We start from the raw sequence: 18,025 nt of genomic DNA, 5'->3' as shown, positions 1-18,025 counted from the left end.
GTCTCTTGCACTGGCAGGCAGGTTCTTTGTGGCTCGAGGAAGCCTTCGTGGCTCGAGGCCTCCCCAATAAATTTGTCAATACTTCCTTAAAACTGCACTGCAGTCTGAGATCCTTCTTCTCCATCATCCTTCCTTCTTCCTCTTCTCCAAGGTCTTGGCTCTTCCAACCTCTTCTGCTTCCTTCCCTATCCTTCTCCAGAGACATGTCCCTTTGGGAGATCTCATCTTGAGTCTCTCATTGGGGTTCAGGTCAGCACAAGGTAAAGGATGGAAACTAGTCGTTTGTTGACGGATACCTACGTACCCAGCAGCATTCATTGTTTAAACCATTCATTTGATATTTATTGGTTGTCTAACATGTGCCAAGTCCTGTGGTAGCATTTAATGACAATGGAAACAAAAATTTGAGATCTGAAGAGATATCAGAGACCTTAAAAGACCAAGTGTTGACTCCATATCCAATCTCATCACTGAGACATAGAAAAATTGTGGTTTGATTTTGGAAAGAGGCCGCGGATTACTAAAGAAGCAGCTGGACACGCAGGCAGGCCATGAGGGTTACATTTTCCTTGGCACTGTCCTCTCTAGAGTTTGATCCACAAACTCTACTTTCCAGTGCTCCAGATTTAATTAAGCTCTTTTGCACTGACTCACCCCAAGCAGACAAATATTCCGAGTCACCGGTGACCTCCACACTGCTGAATCTAGTGCTGCGACCTCAGCCCTTGTCTTACTGGACTATCCATAGCATTTGGCAGACACTCTCTCTGCTCTGGAAACTATGACATCACCTGGCTTCCAGGCACTGTCGGCTTCTGGGTTTCCTCTTACCTCCCTGGTCATTCGGCCTTTGTCTCTTTTGCTTGTTCTTCCTCATGCATTTGGCCTCTTATCATTGTTGTGCTCTGGAGCTCAACCCTTGGACTTTTTTTCTATACTTCCCCTCAGCAGTTTCATACAGCCTCTTTAAAAAAAATACTGTCTTATAATAAGATATATTATGTTTACGTAATACTGACTCTAGAATTAATGTCTCTGGTCCACACCTCTGCTGCAAATTCCATACTCATGTTCAAATGCCTACTTGACATCTCTATTTAGAAGTCTAATTAACATCTCACACTTATTATGTCCTAAACAGAATTCCTATCCTCTCACCCTAATTTGCTTTTTCCATAATCTGCCCATCTCTGGTAATGGCAGCTCCATCCTTTCAGCTACTCAGGCCAAAAGACCTGGAGTTATTCTTGAACTTCTTTGTTATGCAGCCTGTACTCAATTCAAGAGCAACTTCTTTCAGCTCAGCTTTAAAAATATTTCCCAATTGCAAACTCATATTACCACCTCAATGATACTGTCACCTTGGACTGAGACACCTCCATAGCTCTCCCCTCTTATACTCTTGGGCTTCCCAGGTAGCACAGCGGTAGAGAATCTGCTTGCAACGTAGGAGGAACAAAAGACTCAGGTTCAATCCCTGGGTCCGGAAGATCTCCTGGAGTAGGAAATGGCAACCCACTCCAGTACTTTTGCCTGGAAAACCCCACGGACAGAGGAGCCTGGTGGGCTACAGTCCGTGGGACTGCAAAGACTCAGACACACCTGCGTGGCTCAGCACACACTCGCTTGCACTCTCGCATTCCCGCAGCATTATAATCTATTCTTAGCCCAGCACCCAGTGGTCATGTTAAAAATTCCAAGTGAAGTGTTATGAACTGAACTGTGTCCCCTCAAAATTCACATTTGAAGCCCTAATCCTCAGTACATCAGAAAATTCATGTGTTTGGATACAGGGTCCTTATAGAGGTAATTTGGTTAAAATGCAGTCACAAGGGTTGGCCATAATCCAGTACGACTGGTGTCCTTCTAAGAAGACAAGATTAGGACACAGGTGACACCCAGACTGAGGGATGACCACGTGAAGACACAGCAGGAAGGCCGCATCCAGGGAGAGAGGTCTCAGGAGTAGACAACCCTACTAGCAACTTGACTTTGGATGTCTGGCCTCCAAAACTATAAGAAAATAAATTTCTGTTGTTTATTCCATCCAGTCTGTGGTATTTTTCTGTGGCAGCCCTAGAAAGCTTTTATGACATGATAAAATTCCTCTTAAAATCCTCCAATTGTTTCCCATCCTCCTGAGAGTTCTTACAGGTGTCTACAAGGTCCACAGTCTGGCCCCCAGATCCCAGGTAGGGGGTGCATGGTGGGATGCCCTTAATCACCAACCGCCTGAAGCCTCTACACCTTTCCCCAAGATCCGGTCGTTCTCTCCAAGTCAATAGCACCACTGACCTGTATCCTCTCCCCTGGACAGCAGAATAAAAGTGAGCTCCATTTTTACCTTTCTAACCTCTCATTTTGTGTTTTCATTTAGGGCATCTTCCTTTGGCTGTGTCTACATTATTGATTAGACTCGAGGGCCACATAAACCTTGAATAAGTTATTGAAATTATGTGAGTCTTAATTTCCTCATATATAAATGGGGAATAACTTGGGAATAATAATATCTATTTTGTAGAGTCTTTTTTATTGAGTCAGAAAAAGTGTATTGAACCTGGTAGGTGGCAGGCACTGTGCTATGAAGATAAAACTATGTAAAATCTATAAAGCATGACCTTCCTAACTTGGCTTATATGAGTTGCCTAATAAGTGATACTGTTATTGGTTTATCATTATTTTTATTATTTATTGTTGCTGTTTAGTGTTCCATTATTTATTGTTGCTGTTATTACTGTTTTCTAATCCTGCTCTTTACTCTGAGAGATGGTTTGTCTTTTTAATGTGGCTTTTGCATAGATGATCTCATTCATTATTTGCTATTTTTCAAGTTTAATCCTAATAATCCTGAAACCCCACGTTTCTGCAGTTGATCATCCTGTCTCTGGTCTTCTCCTTAACATTCAAATTTCTTAAGAGAGTTAACTTGCTCCCTGTCTCTCTTCACTCATCTCCTGCTTATTTCTCAACATGCTCCAATCTACTTTTTCATCTCCCCATAACAACTGTATCATCAGTAATCTAAGACCCTTGTTGCTTGTATTAGCTGGCTAGGACTGCCATAATGAAACAGCTAAGCAGTTTAAACAGCAGAAATTTGTTTTCTTACAGTTTTGGAGGATGGAAGTCCAAGATCAAGGTGCCAGCAGGTTTGTTTTCTCACCAGGTCTCTTTCCTTGACTTGCAGATGGTCACCTTCTCCCCGTGTCCCCACACGGATTTTCCTCTGTATACATGCATCTCTGGACTCTACTTTTTGTCTTATAAGGACACCAGGTGTATTGATGAGGTCCCAACCACATGACCTCATTTAACATTAATTACCTCCTTAAAGGTCCTGTCTCCAAAAACAGTTATGGAGCAGTAGGGCTTCAATATTTGAATTTGGAGGGATAGAACTCAGTCCATAATATGCTAAATAATCTTTTTCTTTTGCTTATTTTATTTGACCTTACATAGAGTTCGGGAGTATTGTCCACACTAACCTTGAAACACTTTCTTCTCTGGGTATCTAGACCCCCCATGTGCTCCTAAATTTTCTCCTACTCCTCTGACCGTCTCTCGGAGACCCATTTTCAACCTTATCTTTCACGCTCCAACAATTAAATGTTGGAGTTCCTGGAGACCTTGACCTTGATTTCTTCCTTTCCCACTCTATCCTCTCTTTCTTCACGAGCTCAACCACCCCCATGGGATCCCACTAATACACAGAAAACTCTTCGTTTTTTCATCAATAAATGAGAAGCATTGACCTGCCTTCTCCATACATTTTGCCACTGCCTGAAATATAAGAACCCTTGAGAAAAACACAGTGTTAATGCTATTTTTGCTTTTTTTTTTTTTTTTGGTGCTATTTTTTGGTCTTGTTTAGAATGTTTGTTATATCGAAAGACGTTTACCCCCTAAAATCACCTGTCATTCCACTGTTCCACCACACCCATGGGAGGGAATTTCCAGGGTAATCTCAGATTTACTTGTGTAGGCCTTTACAGAGCTGACCCACATGTGTAGCTCCTCTTGACAGCAAGGTGGTGGGAGAAGGGGGAATTCCAAGCTGCAGCATGCACAAAAAAACCTTTTAAATGTTGACTGATAACCATCTCCGTTGTGAGCATTCTGTGACTCTGTCATTTTATGGTTAAGGACTCTGATGTTATTACCACACACGCCCAATGTGAAAGAGGGGGATTTTTTTTAGTCTGAGCTGCGTTGTTACTTTGCTGGGTACGATGACCAGTTTCAAGATACTACACCTCTCCAGATTTTAGATGTAGTTACACAGTTCTTGAGATAAGACATTACTAATTATTATTAATTATAAATGAAAGAGGTAAAATCAAGTCATTGGCAAAGAACGCATACACTGGGCATCTGTATTAGGTATCCAGCGTTGTGCTTCTAAGGGAGGGAGAAAGCAAGAGATGACGAGATGGGAAGGTCCCAAGACAAGCTCATGGACCTCACTCGTGATGTGTGTCTGTTCATTCTACTCAGAACCATCTACATTGGATCATCTGTTCAATCTACTTACACACACACATCTTAGCTGGCCACCCTCTGCGAAGACCCTGTGTATGTTTACCCAAAGGCAGCCTAACTCCACTTTCGACTTAAATATGCAGTTCCGGCTATCCAAGCTTCTTTCACCAGGAACTATTTAATTACACACAGTCCTTGTTTGTCCTGAGCCGAATTAGCTTAAGTGATAATTTGATCAAAACCTTCAACTGACTTTTGCTCAAAGGCATCTAACTTGTCAAATGTCATATAATTACCATTCTTGTATTTATATATTTATCTTCTTTCAAAGACTCTAACACAAGATAGTTCTGGTAAACGTGGACTGATATGTTTCTTGGATTTGGGGGTTTCTCTCTTTGCCTAACAAGTTTGATTGTATTTAAGAAAACATACACACACTTAAAAATCTTCCTTTCTCTGGAAGATGTAGAGTTCCTTGTGTCAATTCTGTGCACTGTGAGTGATGTAACCTCACTCAACCTTATCTAAAACTTGAGGATAAATGGGATTTACACACAAGTGCCCAAACCAGTGGAGGCAGGGGCGGGGGCACATTAGAAATAATGGAGAAACAGATACCCTAGGTTAGGGGTCCTCAACCTCTGGGATCTAATGCTTGATAATCTAAGGTGAAGATGATGAAATCAAAATAGTAATAAAATGCACAATACATGTAATGTGCTTGAATCATCCTGAAACCACCCCCCGCCCCCCGTCTCCTCGGTCCATGGAAAAAATTATCTTCCACAAAACCGGTCCCTGGTGCCAAAAAAGTTGGGGACCGCTGCTTAGGTAACTTAACTTTGAAGAAAAAAATAAAAGGAATGATTTCACCCCATTTCAAGTGGAGTTAAGTGGGTTTCAGTAAAATGGAGATTAAGTGTGCTGGAATGATTTGTTCTTCCCAGGCCTGCTCCCTTTCCCATCAACGCCTCTGAGTTTTTCCTATATATGGGGCTCTTGCTGAATTCGAAAGGAACTCAGGGAAGTGAAGGGGAAATGAGAGCAGGATGAAAAAAGACCTCTTGATTTCAGCTGAGCTTACCTAGATGGCAAAAAGGCGGGGGTGGGGGGTGGGGGGAGGGACAGTCTCAACCCTAGAAAGCAGTATGGTGGTAAGAAAAGTCAACTTGAGCTCAACTTCAATTTCCTCTTGGATGGCTAAATAAATGTTAAATTACTTTGTAAATATTTTTAAACGAGTGGTTTTGGAGTGGGAGCGGTGAAGAAAGAAAGGGGGAGAAAAGGTTAACTACCGCACATAAAACAACCAGCTCACAGAGCCGCTGGCCAAATTTTACAGCTGGATTCTTATAAACTCCTTGAAGAGTTGGGTGAGGGACAGGTTTATGATGTTACCATAGCAGTTCCACAGTTTTTTTTGACAAAATATTGTGACCCTGAAGCAGATGTACAATGGGGAGGTAGGCATAGGGGCTGGAACAAGTATGAAGGAATTTAAGACCCTCACTAAACATTTCAGTAGAGAGTGTCTCACCGAAATGTCACTGGATTTAATTAGCCGTAGAGTGAAAGGTGAAGGGTTAAGCCAAGGTCAGCGTGGGGGAAAATGAAGCCTGCGACACATGCAGCTCTGATATTTGCTGAACGCACACTCTCGGCCAATAGAATAGTCAATCAGCCCAGTGTGTGAAAGAATAGGCTCTAAGTCAGTTTGATGTGACGGTGTTCAGTTATTTCATTTCCATATGCGTTTCTCTCAGGTTCTCTCTGTCAAGGCAGTCACTTCTGAAGTGCTGAAAGTGTCTGCCTAGTGAGAAAGAAGTGTTCTCCAATTTTTAAAGTGAGGAACAATTTGATCGAACTCAATTAGAAACAATTGAATTTTGTTTAATTGTGTTTGATGTCTGTAATTTGCCTCTTTACACTACCAAAAAAAAAAAAATTGTTTCCCCTTATTCTGAGGGAAAAAAATTTTTGGAGCTGACTCTATTTTCCTTCCCACAGTATCTATAACAAACTTAGTTGAGTAGAACACACTCTGTGTCGAATAAGGCAAGATTTGTCCGGCATCTTGAGCACCTCCAGTGTTCATTAACTCATTCCGCACATATTTCTTGAACATCGAGCCAGGCACTGTGCAGGGCGCTAATCAACAGTCAGAAGTGTTCTGTCTTCATAGAGCCCCGAGGGGCTGGGGCGCAGAGCAGTGGCTTCTCTTCAGGGCAGAGCTCTCAGGCGGTGAGAGGGTAGTTTTAGTACACTAACCCAAAGAGTGATTAAATGGTTGGTCACCTTTGCAGGGCTTCTCAAATGATGCTGGTTGTAAAGAACCTGCCTGCTGATGCAGGAGATGTGAAAGCCATGGGTTCATTTCCTGGTCGGGAAGACCCCCTGGAGGAGAGCATGGCAACCCACTCCAGTCTTGTTGCCTGGAGAATCCCATGGACAGAGGAGCCTGGTGGGCTACAGTCCACGGGGTCGCACAGAGTCGGATACAACTGAGCGACTGAGCACACACACATGCACCTTTGCAAGGAAGTTACTGAGGTGCTAGCTGATTGGCCAATGCTCACCAGCTATTCTAGTATGTACCGACATACTGAATAGTTCTCTGCCTTAACCAGATGCTTAGCCAGATGCTCTTAACTAGATGCTTCATAGCATTTCTTTTTTTATTTTGATTATGCAAGTCTGACTTAATGTTTAAAATTCAATCAATATAACTAACTATATTTATAGAATAAGCAAGAAAAATTGTACAATCATCTCAAAAGGTATAGAAAGATCATTTGGTAACATTCAAGTATTTCTTATATAAATTCCTCATATATACTTTTATGTAATATTAAAGACATATTTTAACCTAAAAAAATTTTTTTTCTGGATCCACACAAATATAAATTTAATACGCAACTCAAAAGGAGTAATACAGGGAAGGCCGATGTGCTGCCTGAGTCCATGGGGTCTCAAAGAGTCGGACATGACTGAACGACTGCTCTGGCTGGAGTGATGTGAAAGAAAGTTTCCCGAGTTCACCACTAGTAAAAGAGGAAAATCAACTGGCTTTTACAAAGTCGTAAAATGGTGAACTCCCAAGAGGCTACTGAAAAATGTTAAGATGAAAAGAAATCGTGAGCCGACATTTACCCATGTTATCACATTAGGCATAGACATCAATCCAATCCAATCACTGCAGTGTTAGCCAAGGAATGCTAGCTTCAGCAGAAAGGAGTGGGCAGTTCTAAGCACCCTGGATTCTGTGGAAGATTTTAGAAGGCGCTCCAATCAGGGATGGGCTTAGGGGGAATGGCCAAAGATTAAGTATAAGCCAGGGTGAAGACTGCGGGCCCCCACCAGCTGCCCTTCCAGGGCTGACCTTGGAGCTTATGGGCCTGACAGCTGTGAACTTCAGCAGTTGTGGAAATAAGATACCGGAGTTTCTTTACTCCTGCCCCAACAGCGCCAGCAAGTCATCCAGCTGAAACCTGTTTCCTGAAAGCCTCTCTGGGCAGACCGTGTACTGGGTGCTGAAGCACACTCCTGGACAAGAATACACCGTCCTTGTGCAGATCAGCTGAGTTGGTGGTGTAGGAGTGGGAGCTGGTGATTTGGATATTTCTGCAAACTGATGTTTTCATTGCACTGTGTCGAGCCCCCCTTGCTCTGGTCCTGCTGGTGATCTCTGCTGCCCGGGTACATAGAAGCACAAGGACCTTTACTCTGAGAAGCTCCTAGGTAGCTGCCATGAAGGGGAAAATCCCCTGGAGGTCTCTGCAGGTGGCAGGAGACCACAGAGGGCTGTGGTCAGGGTCACCAGCGCCTCCTCTGTACTCAGAGGCCCTGTACGACTCTCATTGCAGCTATTCCGCCCTGTGAGATTGGTGTAAACTGGCAGTTTACATTCTACCTCCTTTCATTGCTGAAAACCCAACACTCTGTGGGAACCAGCCTGTTCTACAAGGGGGCGTGTATTATTAAGAAGCCCATTAACATAAGTGTCTGTGTCTGGAAGAGACATTGGAAAAACAAAAACAGGGGATATGGTACTCCTAGTCTAATGACATAAATTTTCATGGGATTCTTAGCTGATTGCCTCATAAATGCTCAAACTAAACTGACACTAATCACTCTTACTCATCCACAGATTTTTATCTTCCACTCAAGAAGTGTGTGCATGCGTGCTGAGTCATTTAATCATGTCTGACTCTATGCGATCCTATGGACTGTAGCTCACCAAACTCCTCTGTCCATGGGATTCTCCAGGGAAGAAGACTGGAGTGGGTTGCCATGCCCTCCTCCAGGGGATCTTCCCTACCCAGGAATCAAACCCAGGTCTCTTATGTGTCTTGCATTGGCAGGTGGGTTCTTTACCACTAGTGCCACCTGAGAAACCCCTTCTCAAGGAATTTATTGTTGTTGTTCAGTCGCCCAGTCATGTCCAGCAATACCATGGACTGCAGCACGCCAGGCCTCCCTGTCTGTCAGCATCTCCTGGAGTTTGCTCAAGTTCATGTCCATTGCATTGGTGATGCCGCCCAGTCATCTCATCCTCTGACACCCTCTTCTCCTTTTGCCCTCAATCATTCCCAGCATCAGGGACTTTTCTGAGCCATCTGTTCACATCAGATGACCAAAGTACTGGAGCTTTAGCTTTGGCATCAGTCCTTCCAGTGAATATTCAAGGTTGATCTCCCTTAAGATTGACTCTTTTTTTTTCTCCTTGCCATCCAAGAGATGTTCAGGAGCCTTCTCCAGCACCACAGTTCAAAGGCATCAATTCTTTGGCATTCTACCTTCCTTATGGTCTAGCTCTTACAGCCATATGTGACCACTGGGAAGGCCACAGCCTTGACTACATGCAAGAGTAATGTCACTGGGAAGACCATAGCACACTGTCTGGGTTTGCCATTGCTTTCCTGCCAAGAAGCAATAGTCTTCTGATTTCATGGCTGCAGTCACCATCCACAGTGATTTTGGAGCCCAAGAAGAGGAAATCTGTCATTACTTCCACCATTTCCCCTTCTATTTGAAGGGAGAATAGACACACTTAATTAGAACTAACTGAAAGCAAAACAACATAAAAATTTCTGCCTAAAAATAATGACTGTCACTGTTAAACACTACTTAAAACCAGTTTTGGAAAGTAGTTGTTACTCCTAGAAAGAAAGGATGTAGGATCTCAGTTCAGGAGTATACACATTTCTACGATGTCAGGAGTCAATGGCACAGCTACTCTGTATCACTGATCCTCGGTTAACAAGGCGGTTATCAGAAAATTCTCCCTTGCACTTTGTTAACAGAAAGAACCCTTCCATGATCCTAACTCTCTTCTTATAAATTCAAGTAGAATGGCTGTGTGAATATGCTCAGTATCTCTTAAAGCTGTAAACGTGTGCTTAGTTTAAAAGAAAAACAATTTCAAAAAAGGCTGACCCTGAAACTCCAAGCCCATTAAGATCTTCTTGAAATCTATGGAAGAAGAAAGCCAAGGTGAGATTGAATTTGTTTTTCCTATTGGGAAATCAAATAACAAGTAAGGGTTCCCACTCAGCTCTGCTATGCTTGTTGATAACCACTTAGATTTCCTGTGAGCTAAATCCTCCATGACCACTTCAATAAACATTTATGAAGGACCTTCTTAAGGACGAGACTCTGTACCAGATTTACAGGTAATTTAAAGATGGTATGAACCTTACTGAAGATTTGGTATATGGTGATTAATTCTTAATCACGGAAGTGGGGTGTAAGTGGTATCTGAGCTTGTATATAAAGGCATTCTCTTGGTGGTTTGGTTTTCTTATCTGCAGATGTCCATGTTGGGAAAAACAATGCCAATCAAAGCCCCCAAATTGTATGCTGACACATTTTTTTTTTCTGAAAATGGTTCAACAACAAAATTTCCCAGCTCTGAGAGGTAAACAACATAGAGGGCATTACACTAAGTGAAATTAATCAGCCTGAGAGAGACAAATACTGTATGATCTCACTTATATGTGGAATCTAAAAAAAAACAAACACCACACAAACAAAAAAATGAACTCAGATACAGAGACTAGATGGGTGGTTGACAGAGGATGAGGGGTGTGCAGTGGGATGGACAAAATGGTTGACTGTGATCAGAGGTACAATCATCCAGTTATAATGTAAGTAAGTCACGGGGATGCAATGTACAGCATGTTGACTCAGTTATTAATACTATACTGTATATTTGAAAGTTGCTAAGATAGTGGATCTTAAAAGTTCTCATCACAAGAAAAAGATTTGCAACTGTGTATAGCGGTGGATTCTCATTAGACTTGTGGTGATAGTTTTAGAATACATTTCCCTCCTCAGTTTTGAATACTTACAGATATCACATCGTTATGTTAGGTACCTGAAACTAATGTAATATGTTGATTATATCTCAAAAAAAGAGATAAACAAAAGATACTTGAGCCTTCTTCTGAAAGAACCTCATTTTGCTGACTTTTGAAAGACCCCTTAGGGCAGCAACGGAAGCTCTCACTTGAATATGCGTGTTTGTTTGTGTTGCTGTTTGAATGACAAGGCCCATTCATTCATGTCATGATTTTGGATGATGAATTTTCTTTAGCTCTGGGCAGGTGAGCCTATCTACAAATGGCCATGGCATAGAAAACACACACATACATACACACACCTAACATATGGGTGTGTAAACCCCTCCAGGTTAAGTATGCAAGACAGGGAGACCTTTGGGGAAGGAAGGTGTTGCTGAGCGCGCCTCAGTAGTAGGAAAGCCATTGGTCGGTGGACCAAGGCTCAGATACTGATACCATCAGAAGGAGCCCACGCAGATGCAGGAGGCAGAGAGCATGACCCAGGGGGAGGCTGGGAAATTTGGTGGAGCTTCAGATATTGAGATTAGGATTTTTGAGGTTAAAATGAATGGTCATGAGGAGCTATCGGAAGATTTTTGAAATGTGAATGTGTTTAATCATTTAATGGAGGTGCTATAAAACTCGATGGTCACCAATAGCCTTGACGGTCACAGTAATTATTCTCAGGCAGCTGCTGTTCTGCTGGCCTTCCGACAGCAGAAAGTCCTTGGAAGCCAAGAGCCAGCTTGCAAGGGGCAAGAGCTGATGGGAAGAAAGTGATGGTGACCACGCGGCAGCCTCAGTCATTTTCTGGGGCTCCGGGGGAGTGGTCACCTGAGGCATCTCCAAAATCCAGGTCTCTTAGAAAGATGTGGCAAGCAGGGCTCAGTGCTGGAACATTGGGGTGCAAGTTATTTACGGCAGAGCCCCAGCTGCCGCCAGAATCCCCCTTCCTAAAATAGCCAACAGGTGGGTGACCTGGCCTTCGGAAACACTGTGTCAGAGCATGCATGGAATACATGACTGCTTGCTTTCTCTTCCTGCTTAGACAACACCACATTTTTTTTTCTACTCATAAATCCACCTCGATTAGGGAATTCAGTTAGCACAAAAACCACTAGCACAGTGCCCTTCAATAGGTATTTAAGAAACGTCTGCATACCGATTTGTTAAAAACTCCTGAAAGTGTGTTTTGGGGGCAGGGGTTGCAACAGTGTTTGTTCTATTTGGATCGATATTGATCATTCATTTATCTTCTTCGTGTTGTGGTCTATTGACGTCTTTTCTCTAATGTATGTACCACGTGTTTGCTGCTTCATCTTTCTAAGAGAAAGAAAAAACATGGCCACATTTCCTCTCTCTCAGAAAATGAGGGTGACTTTCCAGAACTCATTTTAATTAAAACCTCTGCCCCTTGTCCATGGAAAAGAAAGGTGGAACTGCCTTCATTTCCTCTCGTGGGTGGACTGTCAGGGGAGGAGGCTGGTGCTCTGGCCGCGGGCTCGGCTCATTCCACGCCGCCTCTCAGCACGCCCTCTTCAGAGCAGGCAGACATTTGCAGGGTGGGGCCAGGCCCCAGCTCAGCCAGAGGCTTTACCACCTTGGCCCAGGGGACTGTCTCTAGCCTTCAGGCCTCCACTGATGGCTCTGACATTTGTCCCACTGGGAGATGCCTGAAAACACAGGAAATAACATATGGTGAGGAAACAACTCCCTAACTGGCTCTTCAGCGCTTTGTGTTGAGCTTGGATGCATTGGGTTGAAAGCAGGGATACTGTTAAGCCACAGGGGGGTTAGAAAAAAAAAAAAGACAGTAAAAGAAATGGGATTTCCAGAGAGCAGGAACAGAGATCCTCCGGTGAGGGAGGCACCCACAGGGTGAGGGCTGACTTCCCTGAAGATGTGGTAGTGAAGGTGAGGATGAGGAAGGAAATCCTTCTTCCTCTCTGGAAGTGGGGAACTGGGACAGACGGCGAGAGGAACCAAGGTCACTTGGGAATGTGTACAGCTTACAGGCAAACGATGTGATCTGTGGGAAGTAACACGGAGATGGGGACAGAGAACCCCAGAGCCTGGGAATCAGAGAATCTGAAATCGGCTCTTGGCCTGCGTCCAACCAGCTGTAGGCTCTTGGCCACAACATTTTATCCTATCTGAGCCTCCATTTCCTCGTCTCTGAAGTGTAAGCATTGCATTGAGGAACATCTAAAGTGCCTTTCATTTCTTACAGTGCTGGCCTAAGAGAAGCTGTCATTTTGATTTGTTTTTTTTTTGTTTGTTTGTTTGGTTTGTTTGTTTAAAGCTGGATGACAAGGATAGTGTGCATGACAAAGTGTGCTTATCTGTTTTCAGATTATTATTTCCTTTAATGTTTCGCCTTACCCTCCTTGGCAAGGAGGGTAACGTGAAACATTAAATTTGCCACGTGTACTGGACCCAGGCATTCCAATCCTCGCATGCTAAGATGCCTGGCAGGAAGAGCTAGGCTTGGTTAAGCTTTCCAGGTTGGTTATCAGCCTCTTCTTCGGTGCCTGTGGGATTGCAGCAGAGAACATGGAGTTGTCATTCACTGGTCCTTACACCAGATCTGCAGGAAAGTTACAAGTACAGCAATGATCAGTGACCGAGAAATAAATCCACTGAAAAACCAGGCAGCCAGTGAGCTTTTCCCTTTAGAAATACTCAAGGAAAACTGCATTTTGGACTTTAGACTTGAAAGGGTTCACTCGGGTATTAGAAAAATATTGGCTTGGCCAAAGAGTTTGGGTTTTTGGTGGTGTAGTGGTAAAGAACCTGCCTGCCAATGTAGGAAACATAAGAGACGTGGGTTCCATCCCTGGGGTGGGAAGATCCCCTGGAGGAGAGCATGGCAACGCACACCAGTATTCTTGCCTGGAGAGTCCCATGGACAGAGGAGCCTGGAGGGCTGCAGTCCACGGGGTCGCAAAGAGTCGGACACAACCGAGTGACTTAGCACGCATGCACCCACCTGCTATGTTAGGGTGTCATGCGGAAAAACCCAAACGAACTTTTGGGCCAACCCAATCGTTGTTTTTGTTCAGTCGCTAAGTCGTGACTGACTCTTTGTGACCCCCATGGACTGCAGCCTGCCAGTCTTCCCTGTCCTTCACTATCTCCTGGAGTTTGCTCAAATTCATGTCCATTGAGGTGGTGATGCTACCTGATCATCTCATCCACTGCCACTTGGAGGAGGGAATGGCAAGCCACTCTGGTATTCTTGCCGTGAGAACCCTGTGAGAGGTATGAAAAGGCCAACCCAACACTTGGCTGTAAAAATATGGAACTGAAAAAGACCACAAAAGTCACCTAACCTATCCTTGTTTCTTTGTGGAGGAAGAAGCTGAGGCATATAAAAGTTGAGTGATTTCTCCAGAGACACATAATTTGTTAAGTAAAACTGGACTCCACTTAAGGCCTTTGGCTCCCAATCCAATGCTTTTGCTCCTTTCTCAATTACTTCCTTCTGAACAGAGCTGAACCTATTTATAGATGAAGACAACAGTCTCCTAGGTAGCAGGCATCAAAGCTACACATCTAGAATCTCCCAAACAGCCTGTCCCAAGACATAGAAGCTTTGGGGGAAATGGTTTCAAGTTTTATTAATGAGGACATTGACTATAATGTCCTTGCAAACCCAGCTTGCAGCCTAAATTGTCGCTCCACTATGTGTAACTGTTATTCTGGCTGCCAGGGTCCCTCCTGGAATTTCCCAGAGAAGCCGAAAAGAAGAGGAAAGCAGGGAGATCCACACAGTAATTCTTGAAAGAATTCAATTATGACAACACCACTCCTGATGCCTACACAATTTATATTTTCTACCTGCGCTGAAATATTGTATCACTACAAGAAAGATAAAAAGCAAAAGAGTAATATAAGAATAATAATGATAAATTTGTTTCTGCTGTTTTGTTATACTTCTGCAAATTATATTTCTTGCTCTTTGCACTGACCTAGATATTTGTGACAGGTTTGTGGAACTGCCATTAATTTATATAAACAAGCTTGTTATTTTTAAATATTAAGTCTAATGATTGCTTCATTACCATCAACTCCCTCTTCCCTCCAAATCACTCAATAGATGAAAGATGTTATAGAACATTATAAGATGGATCATGTTGGAGACAGTTTTTCCTCGAAAACTTTTTTTTTCTCAAGATCAAAATCAGAACCCATCCTTTTAAGGAATAGACCTGAATTTAACTCCCTTTCCTTTGTTCTTAGTTTTAATTTCTCCCCAAACTACAGTTGGTCTTCTGATGTTCTTCTTTCCCATTTAATGCCAATAATTTGCACTTCTGTCATCTCTTTCATCTGGTATATCACAAGGCCGTTTGAAACGGTCTCTGCTGGACTTCAGAGGGGTGCTCTAACTGGTAGATCCTTTGATGACCTTCTTTTCAAAATGTGTAGCAAGAGCAAACTTTGCAATCATAGAAATCACTTCTGTAGTCTAGGCTTAGGGGATGTTAAGTAGCAGCTGGACTTGAGTGACAAGGGTGGTCACGTGGGATGCAGGGAGTGTAGACACATAATGGAAGAACTTGTGAAGTCGGGTGTGCCTGAATGACACAACCCTTTTTGAAGAACAAATTGCCCTAGGGACCTCCCTGGTAGTCCAGTGGTTAGGACTTTGCTAACCCTAGTTAGCAAAGGTTTGATCCCTAGTTGGGGGGCTAACATCCCACAAGCTTTGTGGCCAAAAAACTAAAATATAAAACAGAAGCAATATTGTGACAAATTCAATAAAGACTTTCGTAAGAAAAGAAGAAAAACAAATGGCCCTAAATCCTTTGTCCTGTCTCAGTGGTTCTGACAACACAGAATCCTTGGCCTGGGAAGTAAAATCAGTTACATGTGTTCTCTGGATATCTCAAGTTGATTAGACTTGGATGAGAATTGGTTTCCCACCAAAGTCACTAACCTTGAGAGATATCTGCTACTTTATAGGTAGACGGTTGGCATCAACTAGCCAATAGAAGTTTCTGTTTGTTTGCTTTTATCCATTGTCCACACCACATAGCATGTGTTATCTTACTTCCCTGATCAGGGATCAAACCCACGTCCCCTATGTTGGCAGCACAGAGTCTTAACCACTGGGCCACCAGGGAAGTCTCTGGAAGTATTTGACACTGTGATCATCTGATCTGATTACTTCTGGGGAAAGCTCAATTGCAAGGTGAACAAAGAAAGGTCTGGCCACTTGAGCTCAAGTTTATTTCCCTAGCAACCCTGAGATATTATCTTGGAAGAATCTAAAATATACTGCAGACCCCAGGATGAGGAGAACGAAAGCCCAAAGTGACAAGGGATGGAAAATTATCCTTCTACTTCTTGTTCCCATGTGTGTGCTAAACCAATTTTCGCTTTACAGTTACAATTACTCTTTGCAGGAGGGTGCATTGTCCTTACAGCCTCAAAGAACTTGACTGGCAGGGCCAGTTTTATCCAGGAAAAATGAAAGAATACAATACTTTCACAGCTTCAGATAACATGGACATACCCTGGGGCAGCCTACTGGTAAACCTGAGGTGATCAATAGCTCCTTGAGTGAGTGAAGTCGCTCAGTCATGTCTGACTCTTTGCGACCCCATGGACTGTAGCATACCAGGCTCCTCCCACCATGGGATGGATTCTCCAGGCAAGAGTACTGGAGTGGGTTGCCATTTCCTTCTCCAGGGGATCTTCCTGACTCAGGGATCGAACCTGGGTCTCCTGCACTGCAGGCAGACGCTTTAACCTCTGAGCCACCAGGGAAGCAATAGCTCCTTAGAGATGAAAATAAACTTGAAGAGATAAATTTACAGTGTGTATGGTATTGTCATATCTTGTCTTTTAAAGGAACTAAATGCTATGGTGAGGTAGAAGGATGAGTAACACAAACATTCACCTCTATTCAACATTAAAAAATGACGTGTTCACTTTAAAAAGGACCAATATTGTATTGCAACCCTTTATCAATGGGGCTTCCTTGGTGGCTCAGATGGTAAAAAATCTGCCTGCAATGAAAGAGACCTGGGCTCGATCCCTGGGTTGGGAAGATCCCCTGGAGAAAGGAGCAGTAACCCACTCCAGTATTCTTGCCTGGAGAATTCCATGGACGGAGGAGCCTGGTGGGCTACAATCCAAGGGGTCACAGAGTTGAAGGTGACTGTCTGCTTCGCAGAGGGCATATGGAAATGCCAGAGTGTTTCCTGGTTTAGCAAGTAGACTCCGATGTCCCAGAGGGAAGGAGTTCCCACAGAGGGCGATCTGTATGACCCTTGGCCTTGTCCTCTGGTGCTGGATCCTTGAGTTATTTCCTGGCCTTCCAGGGACCAAGCTCTCCAGTGGCATGGCCAACTCATTGCTCTCCTCTCAGAGTCAGCTACAGGTGGGCTTGTAGCTTCTAGATGGGGCTCTTTCTCCTCCAGAACAGTGGTTGGGAGCCACCCTTGAGTCTAGTTGGGTGTGAGAACTCATTTGGGAGTACTTATAGTGGAGAAGGAAATGGCAACCCACTCCAGTATTCCTGCCTGGAAAATTCCACGGACAGAGGAGCCTGGCGGGCTACAGTCCACGGGGTCCCAAAGAGTCAGACAGGACTGAGCAAGCGTGCACACGTTCACACCCATAGTGCAACAAAGGGCAGGCTAGAGCGTGGCGCATGGATCATCTTCTGGGTCACCCCCACCCGCTGTAGCCTCAGTGGCTTCTACGCTGAGCCTTGCCAGGCTCAGGCTCTGCGTGACCCCTCTCTTTGTTGGAGACATTTTTCTTTATTTATTTTCCTTTTTTTTTTTTTCTTTTTGCTAGATATAGTTGGTACCCTTGCCTCCAGGGAGCACTTGAACATGGGGACTTTCTGGAACTCCCTTGAAACAGACCTGACCACAAAGCACTTGTTCAGGTTTAGATACGAACAAGAATAAAAACTGGGGCTTGGTTAAATGTCACTTTCTTTTGGTCTACTACTGAACCAGATAAGGCAGTGCCAAGGGAAACATACATGATCGATGACGCGGTGAGTGGACCCAGCCCTCGATTCTGCCCTGGGATTTCACAGAGTTCTCTCCAGCGGTCAGTACAACCCCTGAGGAGTGTGAAAGTTGTTGGGTCAAAGAGCTGTGGGCCCCTTTGGCTGGAAAATGCAGCTGACTACATCAGTACCCAAGAATCTATGTACTACTATATAAGGACATCTT

At 43.7% G+C, this 18,025-nt stretch overlaps 1 non-coding gene across 1 annotated transcript; it reads right to left on the bottom strand.

The window, feature by feature from the left end:
- Positions 1-16,525: 16,525 nt before the first annotated feature.
- TRNAC-GCA lies at positions 16,526-16,598 on the bottom strand. Its single transcript has one exon. It is a non-coding gene; the product is annotated as a tRNA-Cys (tRNA).
- Positions 16,599-18,025: the final 1,427 nt, after the last annotated feature.

The sequence above is a fragment of the Cervus elaphus genome, chromosome 7, assembly GCF_910594005.1.
Source record: "Cervus elaphus chromosome 7, mCerEla1.1, whole genome shotgun sequence".
In the NCBI taxonomy this organism is placed as follows: domain Eukaryota; kingdom Metazoa; phylum Chordata; class Mammalia; order Artiodactyla; family Cervidae; genus Cervus; species Cervus elaphus.
This window is presented reverse-complemented; position numbering and strand designations above follow the sequence as displayed.